The following is a 22,726-nucleotide window of genomic DNA, read 5'->3' as shown; positions in this document are numbered from 1 at the left end:
GTCAAATGTGTTTTGAAGTTTTCCTGCTTGGCAAAGACTTGTCAAAGTGGCAGCTACTTTGTTATCTCTCTAGAGAAAACAGTGAAAACTCAGACAAACACAGCTAAACTGTACCCAATCTACAAAACTAATGAGAAGTTTAGATTTATTTAGGCAAGTACTCTTTGACATGATGCTTACTACAACCAGTGCAACTGTGTAAAGTCACAAATTTTAAAAAGAGAAAAGGGTGGTGAGGAAAACAAATTTAAAGCTTTCATCCAGAAATGAACTAGCTACAGGAATGTATGTTTCATGGTATGTATTCTGTTTGCACAGAGATGTAGTACTTTTAAAGTTAATCTAATGGCAAATTAAACCAAAATAAATTTATAATGGTAAAGAAAAATATTTTCCTGTGACAGGAATTTCTTCTTTTAGGGAAATTTTCCTGGAAATCCTCGTTGCAAACAAATGCTACCTACCAACTTGTTCCCCATTTGTGTTGGTTAAGGATTCAGTCTGCATCCCACTTAGTTTTGTGTCTGAAAGTCTTTCCATAGTTTTCAGTGGATGTAAGACTGGGTTTCCAACTAGAAACTCCAAGGTTCCAGCTAAATCATGTTCTGTACATCACCTTGGGCTAGTCTGTTCTTATGCCAGGCAAAATATATCTTTATTTCTTCTGCCAAGCTCATCTCAATGTTAGACTGGTTTTTTTGTTTTTGTTTTGTTTTGACTTTTCTGTTTATTTTTGTTTTCCTGGGTTTTTGCTTAGTTTTGTTTTCATTTGTTTTTTTCTGAAATATAAATCTCTATCGCCCTTATGCTTTTCCTAAGGCAGGAGACCATTGACATGTTTCCAAGTTGCTTTTTCACTGCTCTGCAAATGAATTTATTCTAACAACAAAGCAACTGATTTCTTATATTCTGCTCTATTTGCTGTTGTACAGAGTTTGTCAGAAATTAATACAGCAGAATGTCCCTGTGTGCTTTGCCATGTGGAAATGGACAGGGATAATTGTCTCCCATCGCTTACTGCTCAATGGGGCTCTCTCTCAAAGCAGAGCAGGGGCTCTTGTACAGCTTGAAAATTACTCCTGTGCTGGGGCTGTACCCTGTATCACAGTCCCAGATAATAAACACTGCCCAAAGGGAGATCGGTTCCCACCAGGTCTTCCTTTTAAGACTGAAAATGTACTTACATGGTGCTTCTTGAAACAAATATGTAAATTATAGAAATGTAATATCCACATTGATGCAATGCTAAATTCCAGACATGTAAGAGCAACCTAAGGGCCCGTTACACTCAGCCTCTGGGGTATGCTCTGCTATTTGTTGTATGATCATCTGGTTTCCCTGGGAACATTTACTGTCTTGCTGCTGGATCAAGTGAGTCCATTTGTGTCCTGCCATGCCTGAGTGGATAGCTGACATGGCCTGGCACCTTACTGCCCATCTTGTAGAATGAATGGCCTTGTACCTGATTAACTCACACTTTTTCTGGAACAAGAAATTTTTCCATGCACGAAGTTCAGTTGTAGTGGGTTTTTAAAGTTATATATATCTTGTGAAAAAACAGATATTTGCATCTTATGATTCACATGCACACAGTCATTCCCAGGACACTGAGAGCTCTTGGGATTCCTAGTCAGATGCAAGATTTCATCTTGACTGTTTACAGTTCTCTTAAACCCTTACCAACTCAAACATAAATTTGTAACAGCGCAGATACTCTTGCTTTCATCCTTGTAGCAAACAAAGTTGCGTCAGGCAACCATCCATTCTCCTCTGGCGTCTTTTAATTTAAAACTGTTAAATATGGATCACAGTCTCATTCTATAGCTTTCACAGTAGGTATTTTATTTTAACACTCTTTTTCTCCAAGTCCTTAATTGGGGCAAATGGGAATTGCTTGTTACATATCTACATTTATTGCAAATGATTTAGATCCACACTTGCTAAGCTGTAGTCTACTGTCAGACATAGTCTCAGTTGTGACATTTCTAATGAAAATGATATTTAGGCTCACTGCTGCAGTGTGGTCATTTTGTTAATGTTGTGCAAAAAGCGTAAGACAAGTACATAATTTTTTCTCTCCTAATACAAAACAATCTTTGCTCATGTTGCCTCTGAGTCAAAGATGAGCTTGCTGACCTGAGTGGCTTTCTGTGTTTCTGGAAGAAGTCTTGCTAGATTCCCTCTGTGTCTCTTTAAGTCCAAAATTAGTCTGTTTCTCATGGTCTGGGCTCTGGCTGATTAACTCTGTAATGAGAGAGTGGGTACTGTACATCAACTGGTTCTAACAGTATGATTTTTTACATTTATTTTCCCAGTGCCTCACCTAGGCTTAGGGACATCCATGCTATTTCTACTTATTAGATGAAACAATCTGCCTAATTTCTAACTTCATTTAAGAGATATACTTGCTCTTCGGACATGGATTTATTTGCCTTGCTTCTTCTGCAAGCTTCAGGAGGGGAACTGAGAAAAATCAAATCTGGCTCCTCTGCACTGCTACATGTTATGCCAGGGAGCTTTCTAGCTCTTAGGTAGAGGTTCAAGGCAGAGGGCCTGAAGATCCACCACCAAGTATGTAGTGAGGGAGGATTATAAAGATGACTGTTCAGGTTAAAGTCTTTAGGTTCTGTTCTCTGTATGTTCAAGACAAATATTCTGTACAAAATTAGCATTTGAGCACCTATCATCTACCTTCTCACAAGGCTGCAGGTCACAATGGTGGGACCTGATTTGTTGTCTCTTGTTTTCTTGTTGTCTCTCTTGTTTTCCTGTGGGTGATACTATCCTTGCAATCCACTCAAGGCGTCATCTCAGCAGCTGCACTCTCTTCTCATATAACTATAGATGGTGGCTTTCTCTAAGAAAAGGTGGTGTGCTTAAGCAAACCATACCCTCTGATGACTATTTCTATTGTCTATTCCTCAAAGACATTCATAAAGAAAATCATTCGGGAATCAAAGACCCAAATTTAGGAGCATAAATCGAGATGCAGGGTTCATGTCAGTCTTTTTATGCAGGGCTACCATTTAACAGGTTTTGCATATTGGCATTTAGTCTTAGTTGGGGTTTTTTGTTTGTTTTTAATCTTGGCAAAATCTTCCTTATGTTTTGCTGCCTTGGGGAATATGACAGCGATGCTTATTTTAGATGCACATCTAAACTGAATGGTTTTGACCTGTGGGAGGCAATCAGTGGAAATAACCCTGCAATGAATCTTTAGACTGTAGAAAAACCGTTATAGGAAAATGTGTCTCCCATCTGGAGGTTTCCCTATTATGTCATAGGGGTGACAGACTGTCTGGAAGAGGGAAGGCTGTTGAAAGGCTGGGATATAACCTTCTTGACTCTATTTATATAAGGCATCATAGTTAGCTGCATCTAATCTTCATTGCTTCCGTTCTAAATGACACAGTGCTTTATCCCATTCTGAAAGTCTGCTTTTGCTCAAATCTAGTGTGCCAACATCTTATTTCATGGGCAATTTTGCAGAAGCTGGGAGTGCTATGTGTAAGCCTGATTGAATATATAACTTTTTTTTGATCATCTAAAAATTCAGAACGTCTCAGTAACACTGAGATCATGGGATCTGTTTCTATCCTTTTATATGCCATTGCTGTAACAGAGGGAAGTTTTGGCTTCTCCTTCAAAACCAGTATGACTCTAAATTATGACTTTTCTCCATTTTAATGTAGCCACTATGCCATTTTTCAGATCTAACTCCTCTGTGGATACAGCTATATCTGGTTTTCATACTTAATTTTACTAACCATTTCTTCCTAGATTAAGTGACGCTTGGAGGCATTCAACTGTGTATTGATCTTGTCTACTGAACTGCATAAATTGCAGATGTTTAAGTTGTGTAAACCCACTGAAGTTTGCACGGTTATTGGAAGGCACAATATGAGATGCCAGGGTCAGTACAGCTGCAGTATAACTGTTGTGATATTTGAGCAGAACTACAAGCTATCATAAGTTTGGTGTATTTTCACATTTCAAAGTGTTTATAGACAATATAATCTAAAAAGGGAAAGGCTTAGAGTTAATGGTTGACATGGATATGACAAAAAGAAATAGAACTTTGCAGTACTATATTAACAGAGTTAAAGTAGAGTTGGCAATCACATTTCATATGGAAAATCATATTTCAGACTTTGATCTACCCTATAAAGCAAGAATAGGAAAATAAGACTTTCACATGATGTTTCAGGATCCTTAGCAGGAGAGGCAACTGAGCCAGTGCAGTATGGCTTGCCTCCTGCTTTAATCTTTGTTTAAATTGCCTGCCTGCGCTTGCTGCTAACATTCAGAGTAGCTATATGCTTAACTCTAAAGATACTTGCTGTCTCTGTATTTGATGACTGAGAGATCCGTGGCATATCTGCTGATGTGCTTTATCTGTGCTTTTATTAGTATGTGTTTATCTCTTTTTGTTCTTTTTAAGACTGGATTACTTCATCCAAATCCATCATAAATAGATGGCATTATTGCAACCACAATCATCTAGGGCATAAGAGGAAAAAGCCTTACCTCCTTGTATAAATTGAAGCTTTCTTATACAAATGTTAAATGGCTTGATTTTCTTCCATCAGATTTTTTATTATTTTGAGAGCTGAAATACTTCAATATTGCATTTTTCTGAATAATGTATTTCTGATTATTTTAAGAGGGTGTTTTTTTGCACATAAATGAAATCCCATCACAGCAGCTGTAGTTCTCCTTAAAATGCTAGCTACATAGCAACATGCTCAATGTTTAATTAGCTTTGCCATGTTATTAACATCTCTTTAATATTCACTCAGAAATACTTGGCTGTTAAAATGTAGAAAAGCTAATGGATACATATAGCTTATTTATATGCATAAATTAGTATAAACATGAAAAATACAAATGGAAAATGTAGGCTAAATGCCCAGACAATCATTTTGACAGCCAGCTTTGTCAGACTGTGGAATCAAGCCTCCTTGCAAGCAGCCTTGAATATCAGAAGATACCCTGTGGCATGCAAGGAACAAGAGATGTGGTTTTGCCAAGCTCTGGGCTGAACGAGCTGACATTATTTGATTGCTACTGTAGTGGCCTCTCAGCTGAAGGCGGTGCTCAGGTGCTTGCCTCATGAAAGGGTCAAGACTTGCAGCTTCAGGTGAGAGGGTGATTAATGCTTTGTCTGACAGCCTCTGTGTTCTGAGTTCAGGGTTGAGAAGAGGATCTGACAAGGGACAACCAGCAGACCCTGTGGGTAGAGAGCGGCAAACTATCTATGCAAGAGAACAGAAGTGGAAGCAGTGACCCTGGGAGGTCCTGCTGCTGTCCCAGGTAAGCTATAGAACACAGCACACTACTTGGTGCGGGGGTGCCAGAACTCCTGCCAGGTGCTTTGCCTTGTGTGTACTTGTATCCTCTGGATATCCAGACAAAGCTTGGAAATAAAACCTCACCCCAGAGTATTTTTCTGGACCAGGAGGACTCATGGCTTCTTCTCATTATAGGACACACCTTTTGCAAGATCTGAACTCTAATTCATATCAGAAGTGATGGTTTGTAATGAGAAGATTTACTGACTTACAGCTGTGACTTTTCCACCCAAGGTTTTTCCCTGGAATATATGAACCACTTTCAAATTAACCATAGAGGGCAACTAAAAAAAAAGGGTCTGAATATCCCCTGAATTTTATTTTTTCTTTTTGTAAGAGTATAGGACAAAAGGAGGTAAAAGCCCCCACCCTTCCCTACAACTACCTTTTCAACTGCCAGCATTACCATACCAAGAATGCCATGGCGCATATTTTTCCTGGCTCCTCACAACAGTTCTCAGTTGTTGTTTATTTGGTGGTTACTGACTGTAAAATGTTTTAGATGTTTTGAAATCTATTTCTATGTCTTCTTGTGAGTGTCCCAGCAGTAAATCTTCATATGAAATTTTGCCTTGCCAGTTTCATGATCAACTTGAGTTTGCCAAAGTTCTTGTCACTCAGTGAACAGCTGTTGTTTGCAACATGCTTTTATCTCATTTACTTTCCTTATATCAATTAGGGAACAAAAGAAAGGAGAGCAACTAATGCTAGAGGTGCATAAGTTATGTGAGTGGTACTTAAATATGACTGTAAATAGACACCTCTGGAGAATCAATGGAGAGAAACACTTCCCCCAAAGCTTGTTGTACAGTGCATTAGGAATAAATAACACTCCCTATAAGCAGTGAAGTGGGAGAAGGAAATGGTTGGGCTTTACATCACAACTCCTAACTCACTGAGAGTGAAAACTTATCTGATGTTCCAGACACAATATTCCTGCTTCAGCTGTTTGTGATACACTTCTTAATTTCATCGTCTCCTCTCCCATAGAGTGCTTGAAACTGGAGGAGAGGAGTGAAATGGAAACAGTGATTCTTCTTTCCTAGCATTTTAAAGATACGTGGACATGCTTGAGACATTCACATTTTTCCTCCTTGTGCTATTCTTCTCATATTCTTTCTCCCCTTTCTTTTCTTCCCTCTAAAAGAGACTGCAGGGAAGAAGGATGGGAAAATTCACAAGCTTTCTTTCCAAAACTAAAATTAAAGGACATAGGAACCCAAAAAAAAAAAGAGCTCCCTTTGTTTCTCACTGCATAAATAGCCAAAACGTGTTGGCAGTCAGTCAGAATGGCGGGTAAGGTACTCACAGATGACTGTAAAGCTATCAGATTTATAGGGCAGCTTGACGTAAATGTAAATTATGCACCATTCATATTGGGCGGGCGCTAATTGAATCCATACATCTGTTTAAATTGTATTCCAAGAAGAAAGCTTCTTCCAGTTGGATGCTGGCAGGGTGACAAGTTCTTTGCCTAATTTTGTAACTTTTGCTTTGTCCATGTTTAAAACTGCCTAACTCTAACAGAAGATAAGATGTCAGTGTTGGGTCCTTACCTCTTACTCAGCTGCTGTGATTCATATGAGGCACATTAGAATATAGGAGTAATAGGAGTTGCATTGCTGAACAAAAGTCCTCAGTTCTGTTCAAAGATCCTCTTTTAAGAGGAAGAATGAAGGTTTGGTCAGCAGAGTGCAAGGCTACTTGCTATCTATTTAGAGAAAAAAATAGCAATAAATATTATAATTATGTGACTTTACTTGGAACTTTGGAATGTGTCTGACCGTTGCATGCCATAATTTGTTTCCTTCATTCTGAAGGCAAAACCCTGCAAACATTCCTACACTACTGTCTGACCGGGAGTAACTGTGGCACCTGAAAGGCAGAGGTACAAATTGTTATCCTGGCAGGCTCAAGCTGTACTAAAGTCAAGGCGTACTGCCATCTCACTGATATATTGAATGCCAAGCAGTAGAGACCAAGAAACTGTTACTTCATCCATCTTCAATGACTGAATGCACTTAAATCTTGTTTATTTCTGAGTATTTAGAGACATTCCTCAGTGTGGGTTGTGTAGCTGCAATTTTGTCTCCTTGGAGTTTGTCTTCTTGTTCACTTACTTCATTAAACACTGATTTTGCATTTAAGGCAATGCTATTTGTCACTTGGTTCATGGCAACCTGTTTTAGGGAAAAGTGCAGAAACCATAATTAGTGGAACAAGTGCAAAATGGTAGGTGCGCAATAGGCAAGGGGGAGAAGCATGGCAAGATATTGAAATGTACTCAAGGAACTGATTGGGCAGGGAAAAGAACAAATTTTGCTGGCAAGGAGGGCAGGGGAATAAAGCCAAACCAAACTTCCTAAAATAGGAGGATGGAGATGATGGAAAAAAATATTAATTCCTTTCTTAGCGTGTAACATATTTGTAGGGCAGTTTCATTCTTGGGTGGTGAGACATCGATGATTACCAGTTAGAGAGAATAAAAGGGGGAATGGGCTGTAATTGCTTAAAATTGAGGAATAAAGGAATTTGGTTCCCTTTCTGGTCAGCCCTGTGATAACACTGAGATTGCTCTGGTTTTCCTTCCATACTAGTTCCCCAACAGAAATCAGAGTGGCCCCAACTGATCAAGCATGGAGAGGACGAATAAACTTTCTTTTGCTTCAAACTGGGATGATTCCTTTTAGAATTGTTATGAAACCTTACAGTTCATGAGTCTGAACTCACTATCTTGCATCTAGGATTAATTTAATTTTTCTTTTCAGCTATTTTGGAAAACCTACAAAGTAGTATAAGTAGCACACACAATTTCCAGCTTAGTGGAGTCCTAAGGGCTCAGTACTGGAAAATTATAGAAGTAGTTCTAGAGTGTCAGCAGTTGTATTTGGCCCCCATGTCTGATACAAGATGTGAGATAAATTGGCCTTCTGGCTGAGGTAAAGGACAGGTGTTTCAAAAGTAACCTCAAACTATGCAGTGAGGCAAGGGAAGATGTGCACACCAGTAGCATGTTTTCAAGGCACAGTGAGGAGCAGATGATACCTGCAGATTTAAATGCTTTGTACCAGAGCTAGAAATGCAAGTGCTGGTGCATCACAGAAAGTTAGGTTCCAGTAAAGAAAGTAGAACAGAGCTCTTGGTTAATGTGGAACATAAAAGAGGCAAAAATCAGTTGAAATGGCTCCAGTTCTCATTGCTCCATGAAAACTGACAGATCCTTCACAGTGTGGGTGTAGGCCAGGCTGTTTACCATAAGTAAACCTTTCTTCATTGTCTTTATTGCTTATTAATTTTCACACTTGCCCATGGGATTTTGAGTAGCAGGATTTGTCAGAGGCATAAGAAATGGCCTCAAGCTTTTGCTGGCTGAACATCAACCTGGTCTGTGTGTTGGCACTTGAGAGGTGTGAGTGGAGGGTTGGAACAGGTCAGGCTGTGGCCTCTATCCCACCTCAACTGTGTGGGCTGCTGTGAGAATTGCTGCCTGCAATTGTGCAGGAGGTTTTTAGGACAACTGCACTGTCAATCTTTGTGCCCACATGTACATTTCAGGCTGTGCCCCACAGATGGAATTTGGTCTTACTGAATGTGCCCAGCCATATATGGGGACTGACCTTCCAACTACCCACGTGGTGTGACAGAGCTCTCTGCTTGTAAGTGTCAAGCCCCACCAAAGCAGCACAAAGTCTTAACTTACTTGCAGGTTCTTTCCCACAACATTTTTGCATGTAATGTATTACAACAATGCTGTCACATTGAACGTGATATTTTTGTGTTCCTTCGTGAATTAACTGGCTGGGTAAGATTCTGATTGTGGTTGCAAGAAGCTGTTCTAGATTTAGGTGGTGTATATTGAAAGTGAAATCCAGCTGAGAGACAGGATGAATGTTACGCTTAACTGAAAAGCATGTGCTTAACTGTACCCATAACAAAGCCACAACTTGTCAGCTCTGGAGTCATGTTAAATTGGGCTGATTAGTGCCAAGAAAACAGTATGGGGTTTTTTGTTGTTGTTGTTGTTATTAGCAAAAATATGAAAGCAAAACTTGCCATGAAAATAAGAACCACTGTTATTCTGATGTAGATAAAAACAATGCTAAATCAACATCAACAAGTAGGGGAAAAAAAAGGGGAAATGCATATTCAGAAAACAGTTTAATAGAAATGAAAGTTTATATAACTGATAAAAAGTGTGACTCATCTGTACTTTTCCCACCCCAGCTGCAGATTGGTGTTCCAAAAATCTTTTCCAGAATTATTATGAAGACAGCATTTATAAGATGAAGTCTGTTCATAAGTTTAAAACTCAAGAACAGGCAGCTAGTGCACAGAGAGTTTTATTTTTTCATCTTACATGTGTGTCGGCCATTAAAAGTTTGGTCAGACCAAGTAGTCCATGAATGGTGCATGAAGATTTCTGGCCTTTAAACTGAACAAAGCTGTTCTCTCATTCCAATGGCATTGGGTTCAGTGGTGTGTATGGGGTTGATGGCTGTGCGAGGTATTTGAGGACTGATTCAGCCATACAGGCCTGCCCACCACCGAACAAACCACAAATCCTGCTGGGTGGGGAGGATTGGGCATTGGCTACAATATGCTCAGCAGCATTTCCATCTTCTTCCCACTGCTGTATTTGGGGTTCTTGCATGCATTGATTGTTCAAATCTTTCTTTAGTTTTCCTGATCCTTCTGTATCCTAAGACAAAGAACTGTTGTGAGTCTACTCCCTCAGCTCCTCATAATTGCAGGTCACTCTATAACAACTTTTTCAGGGTTTATTTAAAAAAACATTGTTAGAAATCTTTATTTTGTATTATTTAGCATCATTATGCAATTCAGTTCATCAAAAAGTACTGCTTAAACCCTTGGCTAGTGGAAGTTCTTCATTCTAATATAAAGCAGACAAACCAAATGAACACTTTTTAAGAACAGAACTATTTTCAATTGGTGAAGCTTCTAGTTTTTCCCCTTTCTAGAAGGAGCAACAGCAATACATCAGCATAATGGAATGAACACTGCACAATTGGTTCCCTTTGGGAGCAGTGATAGGCAGAGATGAAACTTGGGTCTGGCAAAACTCATTCATTTGTGTCGTCATCTCATGGTCTCCTTATATATACATTAACTTGTTTATTCATTTAACATTGGCATTCCTACAAAGAGGAGCATTTGTTACATTATTTAATTTTGTGTGCGTTTTAAGTGCTGGTTTGTTTCTTTCAGTGCAAACAAGAGGAAAACTTTTCTTCTTTTCTTCTTTGATGCGTGCTCTTTGCTGTCTCAGTAATCCCCTCCAAAACCTTTAGTATAATGGATTAGGCATACTCATACCATCTGGCTCTGATCAGATCAGGATTTGTGATCTGTGAATATCTGGAGGGGTAAAATCAGTAAAAGTGAAAGCTTTGAACACACTTCATTGACTTTAGCTTCTTAACTTCCTTGGTTAAGAAGTTATGTGGCTTGAAAGACTGAAACATTAGGAAAACAGAGCCAAAATAAATAAATCAGTCTAACTGAGGTAAGACTTGGTAGGTAATGCAACCACACTGCAGGTGTATTATATCTGAACCTCATGAATATTTTATATAATCCTTTGTAGAATAACTGCATACTCTTATAAAAAGCAAACCAACAAATCAACACTCATGAATCATTAATATAAAATAGATAACACAGAATGGGGAAGGAACTGGCTTAACAATTTCACGGACAGAACACAGCAGGCCAACTACAGATTTATTGAAAAGTGACTTTCTCTGCTGGGGTAGAATACTACTTCTATCATAAACAAGATTCAGCTAGTGCTTAGCAAGGACCAAAAAGGCAACAAAGGGGTTACACCAAGTGTCACCTCTAAAGGTCTTTTTCTCACATATTCTCACTCTTCTCTCTGTCTGCAGTTAAAGGAGATTTTCCCCCTTCTTACATCTGTAATGCCATAGACAGTACTGCCATTGCTGATGGGCTTGGCCTTGACTAGTGGTGGGTCCACCTTGCAGTCAGCTGCCCTGGAATCCATCAGACACAGGGAAAGCTTCTGGCAGCTTCTCACAGAAGCCACTCCTGTAGCCCCTCCTGCTACCAAAACCTTTCTGCACACAGACTCAATGCAACAGGTAGCCAGAACCTTCCCTTTGAATGTCAAAGTCACCCTGGGGAGAAAAAGCAAGCTCAAACAAAAATAAACGAATTGCTCTGTAATCCTGGTTTGTTTCCTTGGGAGCTGTCAAAGGCCAGGGTGCTCTTGCTGAAGGAAGAGCAATAGGGAGGGCATCTGAGGTACGACTCAAAGTTATGGACCAACAACTTTCCTCTTCTCTCCTTAGGACAGCAACAGACCAATTTCAAAGGTTCCCAGCTCTTTGGCACTGCATCCCACTTGTGCCCGTTTTTTCTTTGTGGTAGAAACAGTTCAACTTCCAGTTCCAATTCCTTATTCCAGGAAGCAAAATCCAGTTTTGCCTATTTTACTGAGAAGTCCTGAGATTTCACTGTTTATAGCCATGGGGATAGAGAGAGAATATTTTCTGAACATTACTGGTTTTCTCTGTGGCTTCTCTGTGTTTCTGATTCTAATTTGACAGCAAAAGCTCAATGTTTACTTGTAGCTGAAGTTAAACCTGGACCTTGCCCTGAATATCTTCATGGGCTTTGCTAATCACCTCTAAACACTTTTTCTCATAGGGATTCCTTTGAAGCTGTTTCTTGGGTATAAATGACCATTTGCAGAAGACCTTGTGATTGGAAAGGAAGCGAACAGAATCAGACTTTATGGAGTCTTTCTATAAAAGAAAGGAACAGAGTTTTGAGACTGCAAGTTAAAAGAGTAATTATTTGAAATTTTACTCCTGGGGAGAAAAAGTAGTAAACACTGTTACATAAATGAGGGTAGGATATGAGCAGCGACTGCACTGTTACAGCCTGGAGTTGTTTTTAACTTCTTGCGTTTTTATTGAGGCAATACTGTTCAAACTTTTAGTACTGTCTGTCAGGGAAGTGTAACCCAATAGCATCTGGTCTTTTGCTGCATACAGTCAGCCATTACTTTGTATGCATTATTTCTTTAAGCAAATATTCAACTGCAGAGCACAGGTTGTGTAAAAGCAAACCAAAATAACGGAGGCCTCTCCCATAATCATACTTGTGTCACAACTGACTTCATCTATCTAGGCTGTCATAACAAAGCATTTACTGCATTTGAGTTTCTCATTTCATTTCATGTGGTTGATAAGTTTTTTCTAGATTGTAGGGGGGAAAAATAATTTTCGGGGGAAAGTGAGATGCTCTCATAAGTAGGAACCTTTAAACTGTGGCATGAGCAGGGGAGTGTAACCAAGACATTTGCTGTGGATTTTTCTTCTCCTAGCTTGCTGCTCTGGAGCAGCACACGGGGCTTGTGCTGAAAGACAGCATTGTCACTGCTTTGCTTTAACTTTCTTTGTCCTGTTTTTCTTTCTTCTTTTTCTCTCTCATTTACCTGGAATGGAGCTCATTTGACCCAAAGGTAGTGTTGATGAAAAATCTAGCCCAAAGATCTCAGAATTTACAGGTGTCTCTAAAGGCTGACTGTAATGATAATTTTCATTATCTAAGTAATTGCATTTCCTTTGAATTTTTCTCACCATCATTTGCAAAGACCCTAAAGAGCCTTGCTCAGATCAGCATGCCTGTGAGTTTAAATCAGAAAGATTTTTGTAGTGTAGAAGCATTAATGTGTTCAGTGATACTGCAAAGCCTGTGGAAGGCATAGTATATTCTACTTTTGGCACTTCTTGACCTAATCAGACCTGTATTGATCTTAAAACCTTATTTTCTACCAAATGAAGCACATTTCAAAAACTATTTAAAAGATCCTCAGTTTCTTTGGAACTGAGTTGTTTGGAACTCTGAAATAGAAGTTCACTATTGGAATCCAACTGGAATATTCAGTGATGCTCCACATTGACTTCCCATCCACAAAAATATTAGTGAAAGCTCCAATGAACATAAATTTAAATGAAGGTTCTGTTTCCCTGGATTGGAAGCAAATAATATTGTTTTGGTTCATATTAAATTCTTCTATTGATGTTCATACAACATATTTTGTGGTAAGCTGGAAATATGAAAAATCATCAAAGACTGCAGGATGGACAAAATAAATTATAGAAACAGCTAAATATAAAAAGGTTGTGCCACTGAAAGCCAGGAAGTTTGGTATGTTTGTTAACATCTGGATGCTCTTTGTGAAGAGATGGAATGGTGGCTGATGGGAGCTTGGAAGGAAAAAAAGTCTTTAGAAGGGTATTGAATTTCCTATGCCTGTTTTCATGCAGGCTGAAGGAGCACTTGACTGAACTGGTGCATTTTACAACATCTGAAGCAGCAACAGAACAACTGTAAAAACATGTTGTGATGAAACAAGGTGAGGTGGTTTTTCACTACTTCTCTCTTAAAGTGAGACAGAGCATGTTACTTGGCTGAAAGAATGTGCTCCAGATTATTAGCCTGCCTTATGGGAGGAAAACACCCATCCCTTTCAGATATTTCTTTAGACTTCAGGCATTTATTGAAGCCTGCGCATTGATATTTTGTCCTGCTTCATAATTGCTGGGAAAAAAACAGTTAAAAAAAAAAAAAGAAGAAGTAGTGAGGTCTCTGCAAGCAGAGGTATTGCTGGTATTCCTTCTAGCCAAAGCTCAGGTGCAAGGTGGGATACAAGTAGAGATGAGATACTTGAGCACAAAATATTGAGAAAGAGAAAGCTTGGGCAGATAAAATCCTTAGGGAGCATCTCATGTCTGTTAGTGTCTGCTTCTCTACAAAATAAAATCAAAAAATATTTGACAACTTTGGGATTGTTGGACGCTTTTCTAATCAGGGACATGTTGTAAACTTTAGAGGAAAAGAAAAGATCACAAAGGTCCAGCTGTAAGAGCATCTAATTCTGCACATCTACACAGTTCCAGAAGCAGAGCTCACAAAGTTTGACCCTGGAAATTCAAGCCCCTCCAACAACAAAACAATATGAATATGAAATTCTTTTGTCTGAGCACTGTTTGATGTTAGCTAATAAGATTTTGTGCTGGCTGCCTCATCTTACAGTTTAAAAATACCTTCAGCTGATGGCTGGAATTCTCTATTGAACTCAATGTTAGACTCCTGTGCATTTCAGAGGGAACAGGATTTCACTGCATATACTTTTGCAATGGAGATTAAGCTGTGATGCTGTCTGTATAACAGCTTTTTTGATCCATGAATCAGCCAGAACTTTTTTTGTCTATGAATTATCACCAGATCAATTTTTAAATGGTGTATGCATAAAGCAAATAGGAAGTAAAACAATGAACTTTAAAAACAAAATCCAGAAGTTTCCTATATTTTAATTGTCCACAAGTGTCATCATCTCTTTATTTATGACTGTAGTTTAGCTAAATGTTTTTTAACTGTTTCATTTCTTAAACTACTACTACTGTTTGTACTGATGGAGTACAGATATGTGTAAGACATACCTAGCACTGCAAACAGGATATAATAGCAGCCACCGTGACATAAGTTTACAATGTCAAGGTTGCAAAGCTCTGTTGCCCTGTTTTGATAGATAAAACCTGGAGGAAAGGGAGATTGTTTTTTCCCCCTGGGACCATAATGTCTTTTTTTTTCTGTGTAACATGATACCTTGGTTCTGTTTTTCAAAAATGCAAGGTTTTGCCAAAAATGACAATTTAAAGAGCACACTGAAAGGAGTTATCACTTTCTACATACATAAGTGCCTATAAGCAATGGCTTTGCTTACAAAAAGTGTTTTCAGGATTTGCTTTCTATTATGAGCAGCTCAAGATATCACTGGCATATTGCTGAGAAAGAAGCACTTCATTCACCAGGCTTTTAACTCAATAAATTGCATGGCATTGCATGGGAGAAGGAGGAAAGATATGTTATTTCTGAAAGGGAGGTGCTTTAACTCTAAAGGTTTGCTTTGCTCTAAGAGAAGCCATCCTTTCCCCTTTTCTGTGTTTTCTCTTCTAAATAGTCTCTGCTCTAATGGTTCATAGTTTTTCTTCAATTCCCAGTCAGCAGTGTTTACAGGGTAGAAATAACATGTATAACAGACAGAAGGGAGTTACCAGGGGTTGAAAATAACAATCTCATTGCCCAAGATGTGATACCAAATCATTCGACTGTTACCTGCTCTCCACCATTTCTCTCTCCTTTAGGGTTTCAGATATGTCGCTGTTATGTAGAGAGCTTGTATTGAACGTTCTACTGTGCAGTGTGTGCAACTCGTTTATTTTGATTCAGAGAATAATCCATTTAGTGCTTTATGAGGTTTTGGTGCGTGTCTTGTGCACGCAGCTCTGTGAATTATGTTCCTGTAGGAATGTTGTCTATTAATAGCTCTGCAAAGTAGACACTGACTCTCTGGGAGGCTGCTGTGATAAAAAGCCTTATCACAGAAAGGTCATGTGCTATTTCTATTAACTCTTTTGATGCGACTGAGAAAAGACTGTAACCTAATAAACTGAGGATGAAACTAGAGCTGGGGCTTCTTAATCCTGTCCATGTGACTAATACCTTCAATAGCCTTGCAAAGATACAAAGGCCCAGTACCTAAGTCCCACCAGTTCCACCAAACTCAGACTGAATTGAATCAGGAAGCATTTAGGTGCCTAAAACCTTTTGTTTATTTGGCCTTCTAAGCTTTTATCGACTTGTTGAGTAGGACATATAATACTTATAGTAGCACTGTTGGAATCAATCTATAAATAGGGTGTGGTTGTTATTTATGCAAATATTTTCAAGAGAAAGCTGCTTTTAATGCCAGACTTTGATGTTAAGATATAATTCACCTGTCATATTTACTGAAATTCTCTACAAAACTTTCCTTTAAAAATTAATTGTTTAATCTGTTAGGAGGTAATGAAGTGCAAGGGTAAATAATTCAGAAACACACAGAAAATGGTGGGCCTCTGGACTCCAATGTTGATTTCTCTGACTCAGGCTGATATATGCCAAGTTTACTTTAGATCTTTTATTTATATATATATACACGCCTGTGTCTACAGTTATATGGAACTCTGCTCAACGATTTAGAAGCTCTGCAATTGAATGTTACAGAACACACATCGCTTTCACAGCAGTTTGTGGCAAGAGTCCCATGAGAAATGGTTGAGACAGCATAATTTTGTTGCCAAATAATAATGTTTAGTGACTCAGAAACTGCCATCTGTTATGTAGACTCATAGCTCGAGCTCTGCATATTGAAATAGACCTTGAAACATCTGCAGGTTTCCTGTAATGTTTAGGCTTAGGCATCCTCCTAGCTGGAATCTCCCACCTCATCCTCAACCCAGAGATATTCACTTACCATCACTGTTTGGGGTTTTTAACTTCCCATAGCATGCTATCAACCATAGCCACTTTCAAAAATATCTCTGATTTCATGCTCTTGAACTAATGCTTCGTTTCAGCCACTATAACCTGATATTTCTATGGTGTTCTTTAGGTGAAAATTATCATATAGACTTTTGAAATCCTGAGGGGGAAATGAGAGTTGTACCACCTGAAGCACTAAATGCTTCTGTCCAGATTACAGTGTTACTGGACAAAGTGTGCTGGTTTCCTGTTGGGCACCTGGCCTCACCACAGCAGCCCCATGCACATCTCACACTGGGGAGGCAGCTGTGCAGCCCTCTTTGGAGCTGCTGTCCTCTCACTTGGCATTACCCACTTGCTCTAGGCCTTGCCCTCTGGGTGAACCTTGGAAGATTGTGTGTATCTCTGAAAATGTGCTGCAGGAGCAGAGTAAGACACAAATGGTCTCTGGTAAACTTGCTGATCTTCATAAATCTGACTCTGAAGTCTTCTGCGTGTTGTAGTCTTAAAAAATTCAGTCTGGTTTCTTCCCACCCTCTCTGCTGTTTGCCTTTTCTCATAGCACAGAAGTAACCCCAGTCCCAGTGAGAAATGCTGAAGGGGGAAAGTAGGTCATTGCATTAAATGATGGGGTTTTTTGGTACTACTCTCTCTCACACTGTTATGATCTGCTGTGCAAAATCCAAACTTAATCCCAGTGCACAGGGATCTTCCGGGCAGACGTGAGCCACAGAAGACTACTGAATAGTCAGCATGGCTTGACTTTCATCTTAGATTTTCTTTCTGTTGGGGAAGGTGAAGAAGAAAGCAAGGAACAAAGGCTGGAAGCTGAAAATAGCATTAGACCTGATGGAGATCTGTGCAACACAGCTATGAAATACAAATATGAATGTATTGATGCAGGGGCACTTGTGAAGGCATATTACATGCTCTGTTCCATTCCTATTATGTTAGAGTTAAAGTTAGAATGTTAGAGGAAGTGACAGGCGTATGGTTTTGGTGCTTGGCTTTGTTTTCATACACTGAAAATGAAGGTCAAGGAATTGAGGGAGAGCTCCAAATCACAGGTCAGCCACAGGCAATGCCTTTCTATTTGTTTATTCTGTAGCTGTTCCAGTATTTTTAAAGATGTTGTAGTCCAGGAAAATGTCCTAATACATTTATATGATATGATATTGGCTAAGGATAGAAATAATCTACAGCAACACATTAGGTTTAGCCAGAAACTGACCTTGTCTAAATATTACCACAAGATTGAAGTATCTTACTAGAAGAGTGGCTGTGAATAAATCTTTTCAGATGTACAGAAGAAAAAGATTCTGCCTCTGATGTTAAAGAGGAATAAGATTTCTATAAAGGAGTAAATGACATCTGGAAATAGATTTCCTCATGGACAAAAGAAACAATTCCTCTTAAACAGCTTTATGCAATAGTAAAATTTCATTTCTTACATATGAATTTTTTTTTTACTACTCATTACACAAAAGGAGACATTGCTTAATTAATTCCAATAGTTATTCACATTTTGCATTTACAGGAAGGTTTGAATTCTTAATGATGATGATGACTCATGAATTAAACATCCTTGAGAAGCTTTCACCTCTGTCTCACCAGTGAAAATCCAGATATATGATCCATACCACATTGCTTTTCCTCTGTTTACTGATGCTATGTATCCAGTGTGGGCACAGTGGTAGATATTTGAGCAGCTGGGGCTGGTTTTCTTTGAAAGCACATGTAAAAGAAAAGATGCAGGAAAATGACTGAAACTGGGGGCAGGGCCACAGATCTGCAGAGAGCGGAGATGTTGCTGTGGCCCTCTGGACAACCATGGCAAAGTATTAAAACATAGGTCCAGCCTCTACTATAGTGGTTTTGCTGTCATAGAAATGTCAGTGAGGAGTGAGAGCCTTTCCTTATGTGGCAATAGCAGTACATCCCCAGTGCAAAGGCATTCCAAAAAATCCCTTTCCTGCCATAAGATGTTCTGCCTAAGGACTAGATACAAGCCACAGGAGCAAAAGAATTTTATTTTTGGCCAGCTCCTGATTGTACTTACCTTAGGAGGAATAGCTGTTATGGCTGTAGTTTTTAAATGCAAAAGGGCCATAGAGTAAGAATTAGAAGCATGTCTCGTTTTTGTCTGGGTCTGATCATGGCATGTGGGTGAGTTACAGATTAATTAATGATTAAATTTTTGTTAAGACACTACTCAGATGAGTTCAGCATCTTTGCACCAGCATTTTGAATTGTTTTAGTTTATATACAGCACATAAAACTGCCTTGGTACCACATGATTAGTAAGTGGCAAGTGTGACTTCAATATATTAAACAGATTTTTCAGAGAGTTTGGGAATTAGCAACCAATAAATCTGTATCAGGAAGACTGTAGGAAACGTGGTCAAAAGTAGAAACACAAGGAAGCATATGAACAAATAAGTTTTGATACAGGATTATCATTGCTTTCCCAGAGGGATCTCATCCCTTGGAAATTTTTTAGAGATTTCTTTAGGGTAGTTACTAGCATGTGTGAAAAGCTCTTATAGTAGGTCTGAATTTCCAAAATAGCTTTTTCCAAGCACTTGAAAAGGAACAAAACTACTAAGCAATGTGATTGTTCTTATATGAGTCTGTAATTCATTAAGAAACAGGAAAGAGAGAGTTGGATTCTGTGGCCTAAAAATAAACACTTAGTGTCACCTGGGATGCTCCATGATGTCCAAGATGTCTGCTCTCAGATAAAATCTGGGATTTAAGGGAAATGTTCTTGTTGGCACTGTATAAGCTATCCAATACACAAAATTACATATGCTGTTTTTCTCTATACACTGGATCTCACTTGAGCTATAGGTACAGACAATGTGTTTTTGCAGGGAAAGAGAACACTGCAGTCTCCTGGAAATCAATGTTAGAGCAGTGCTGCCCGAGTTGTTCATGAGTGACCTGATAAAGGGGGATAAGACAATGATGAAAGGAAATTTCAGGGAGGAAACAGAGCTTGCCACAAAAATGGTGTAAAAAGATCACATTTCATAACTAGGTGATAAAGTGCCATCTGACACTCACTGTTGATGAAAGGAAAGTAATACACTTTGGAGAATAGCCCCAGTTGCACATATACAGTGATAGGCTGTGAAGTAGCTATTGGCAATCACAGAAGACCTTGGAGTACTTTTGGACAGTTCTGTCAAAATGTCTGTTGAGTGCTCACTGAGGATCAAAGAGGAAAAAATGTGTATTAGGTAGTGTTCAGGATGAAATAGAGCAGAAAAATAGGAGAAATAGTGGTGCTACTGTAAGGGTCAATGGTGTGCCCATCTCATGAATCCTCCATTCCTAAAAGTGATGAGTAAAGAGAAAGGATACAAAAAAAGAAGGCCCCAGTGATCAGAGATAGCGTGGCTTCTTTCCAAGGCATGGCTTAACAGGTTATAGGTCTTCATCATGAGAAAAAAATTACTAGGAGGAAAGACTATGACAGAGAGCTATCAAATAAAGAGTAGCAGGGAAGGTAGACAGGGAAAAGTCATTCACCTTTTTCTCCACTGCTGTTATATGCTGCCAAGTGAAGAAACAGGTTGAAAAGTTCAGAACAGGCAGGGGAGTTTTCTTCCATGATCCCTAGCTAAGCTCTGGCAGCCTTTTCCACAGGGTATTGTGGGGACTGAAACTCTACCCAGGTTCAAAAAACGAACAGAGGAACTCATAGAAGCGAAGTCCATTAGCTCTTAGGACACATGAGCATGTGCTTTTCCTTTGGGAAGTTCTGAAGCTGTTGATTGCTAGGAGTGCATTCTGGCAAAGCACCACTGTCTGCTTAGCCTGTTTTGACAGTCTGACTTCAGCATCTCTTACTGGTCTCTGGGTAAGAAAGGATAGTGAGCTGGAGGATGCAGCAATCTGGCCTAGTATAGCTGTTCTTACTTTTCTAGCATCTTTTTTCCCTGTGAGAGAAGTGCCTATTTGATTCAACAGCTCCCCTGAGATACAGGTGATAAAAACAATAACTTACATCTGGAAGTGAATTAAGCATCAATCAGCAGTGTCCCAGTTTTCCATTCTGCAAACCTCTGAGACTGCAAGCAATACAAGCAGTACAGGATATTAATGCTATTTCTTATCTACTAATATGTTTCACCTTTTTTGAATGTTGAATTTCTCTGAAAAGCTTCAGTCTATCCATCCTCTAGTGATCTCTTGAGCTACTTGTGTTTTAGCTTGGTGTGAAAGTGAGCTCTTCATCAGGAAGTTAAGGGAATAGAAGAATATATTTTAGACCTTATTTGGAGCTCTGTTAACCCAATTGAGAGAAATACTCCCTGATTAAATAGATTTTACAAAAGCGGGGGGCAGGGGTGGATAGAAATAAAGCCTCAATTTTTTTTTGTTATTTCTGCAGTGTGTGATTCATAATCCTCACAGCGTTAACCTTGCTATCAGCTCTTAACTTCAGACAGTATATTTTGAAATAATTTTTTCTGATTCCTGACCCTCCAATTCTTCAGTTTATGATGCCTTTGTGGGTTAGCACAAAAATCTCCAATTTCTAACTTGCTACAAATCAAAGATGGAAACTATGAATCCACTTCTGATTAAAATTCCATCTTGTGTGGGTTTGTATAGTTACTGTAATTTCTTTCAAACAGCAAACGTATCAAATGCCAGAGGAAGATATTACTAAGTTGTCAATAAGATATTATCAAGAAGCTAATGTGGGTTTTTAAAAACATAGGTGTTGCTTGGACTAGCCAACAGGAGTTCTTGGGAAAAATTGTAAACCAAATGCTCTCTGGTGTCATCCGGTTCCCTTTCTCTGCTCTAAGCAGATAATGTGCAAAGCAATCAGTTAGGAAGTGACCCTATGTCTACCAAATATTCATAAGCATAAAGGACAGCAAACCCAACCTGTCCTCCCTGGTTTGTTTTGGGATTGGGATCTTTGGATAGTTTTTTGGATCTGGGTTGTTTTGGGATTTTTTGAGTGTGGGTAATTTTAATGAGTCAGAAGTGTTTTCTCAGAGGAAGTTAAAAGCCATATTAAAGTAGGTTGTCACATAGGTCACAAATAAGTACAAAACCAAGTTAAAATACTTATTTTTTTATCACAATTCTTCAATATTTTTGTTGGACAGTGCTGGTAGAAACATGGTAGGGCAGAGATTTAATGGCAGATTGAAGTCAGTGATCCTCAGTGATCACTGAGATCAGAGCTCTAGAGATGTAAACAGATGCATTAGTCCCTGCAACCATGAGGGCCAGTGCCTACTATTATGGATTTGTATTATCCATATATTTGCGGGGGACCTTCTGTCTTCTATTTCTATTAATACACTTAAAGGGATAGAGAGGTGAACTCTCACTGGATTGGCTTCTTTGAAAAGCAGCAATCTTCTTGTCTTTAGTTACTGCTTAAGGATATTGAGATATTGGAGAAAGACAAACATACCTAAAATCTATGAATTTATTTGGAAGAAAAGAAACTGTTGAGTGGGAGTATTCACTCTCAAGTCAGTCATCTCAGGAGGAACAACTGATAATTTGGGACAGAATTGCAGTATTGTTATCACAAGTTCATAGATGGCACAATAAATAGGATTGTTCATTTGGTACTTTTTCTTCTTCACTTTTCAGAGCAAAGAGAAAGTTTCTTTAGAATCTAGATAATGAGCTTTGCAATGTGGCAGAAATGTATCAGTTAACTATCCTCTTTTATGTCAGCCATGGAAGAACAAAGAGTGGTTGGAAAATGTAATGGAAATAAAGTATCTGCTCTGCTGAATATGGAAAATACAAACATGGAAAATCAAACTATTATTTGCTACCTGAATGCTGTGGTTACATGGCACTGCTCACTAGGGAAGGTATAAATTGAATAGCTGCACAGTGCAAGACCACTAATTATGCAAGAAGTGTCTTGGAGCAGAAGAAAATTCTGCAAACACCCCCTTGCTATACCATCACCCTTTGTCAAAGGTGAAACTAAAAATCATTCCTGTTTCTCAGTGACACATTTAATA

At 38.9% G+C, this 22,726-nt stretch overlaps 1 long non-coding RNA gene across 3 annotated transcripts in view; it reads left to right on the top strand.

The window, feature by feature from the left end:
• LOC117008213 overlaps positions 1–22,726 on the top strand; it is a 76,748-nt gene that overhangs the window by 5,329 nt on the left and 48,693 nt on the right. For 2 of the 3 annotated variants that reach the window (XR_004420311.1, XR_004420405.1), the window contains exon 2: positions 5,192–5,313. This is a non-coding gene — a long non-coding RNA (uncharacterized LOC117008213). Of the gene's footprint in view, positions 1–5,191; positions 5,314–13,669; positions 13,759–22,726 lie in introns of all 3 variants that reach the window. The other variant, XR_004420343.1, reaches the window with a different exon arrangement.

This window comes from Catharus ustulatus, chromosome 1, assembly GCF_009819885.2.
Source record: "Catharus ustulatus isolate bCatUst1 chromosome 1, bCatUst1.pri.v2, whole genome shotgun sequence".
Classification (NCBI taxonomy): Eukaryota; Metazoa; Chordata; class Aves; order Passeriformes; family Turdidae; genus Catharus; species Catharus ustulatus.
Note: the sequence above shows the minus strand (reverse complement) of the source record. Positions and strands in the feature narration are given on the sequence as shown.